This window comes from Penaeus monodon, chromosome 29 (assembly GCF_015228065.2).
Source record: "Penaeus monodon isolate SGIC_2016 chromosome 29, NSTDA_Pmon_1, whole genome shotgun sequence".
Lineage (NCBI taxonomy): Eukaryota > Metazoa > Arthropoda > Malacostraca > Decapoda > Penaeidae > Penaeus > Penaeus monodon.
In genome coordinates this window covers 36,650,932-36,651,784 of record NC_051414.1, presented here as the reverse complement: position 1 = coordinate 36,651,784, position 853 = coordinate 36,650,932, and positions in this window count along the sequence as shown.

The window sequence follows — 853 nt, the reverse complement described above, 5'->3', positions numbered from 1 at the left end:
GGGGTAGAGATTAGAGGAATTCTCGGTTTTTTTTCCGGGGAATTTTATTTGCGTGCGTTCAGTTTTCAGGTATTCATGCGGATTTTTTGATGAAAACAGCGGAGTTCTATCTGTCTGTTGTCTCTCTCTTCGAAGTTTATATTTATCTATAAGTCAAATCTCTCGTCTCTTTGATTTTACATTACATATTTACACTCATATCTACAGCAACCAGTACTATAAATAATAAATAGATATATTCTGAATAAATTGTATGATGGCTCTCCGATTGAGTTATGTCGTAGGTGTGTATTTTAGATTGTGGGAATGTTCGCATATTTGGTGTAAATTCGTATTTTATTGAGATGCGGGGGCGATTAGACTTATGTTTAAAGGAAAACTCTAGATATTCTTTTTAAGGTGGCACGGCGAGGAGTATATAGGATGGAGGGCTGTGTGAGAGGACGTCGCTAGAATGCGGGGCGGATGGAAGGGAAGCACCAGCAGCTTCCACAGTCCCGCCCTTCAACCCCGACAGCAGTCACTCATTGCGACATGGGTGACACGCTCCAGCCGCCCGGCACGGCCCGTCGTTCCCGCCAAACCCCCCACCCCGACCTCACACCCCTCCCTCCAGCCCTCAAGCGCCCTCCTCCTCCCTTTCGAACTGATCCCCCACCGCCCCGACAACAATCCCGCAATGCCGCCAACGCGCCCCCCCACCTCACCACACCGGATTGTCCTCCCGTAACACCCACATGCAGGTCCGCGTTGGGGAACGGCCCGACGTCCAACCGGCAGTACCCAGAGCCCTTGCGGAGCACATCCGCACCTTCTCAACCTTCAAGCCATCCCTCCGCCTCCTGGGAGTTCA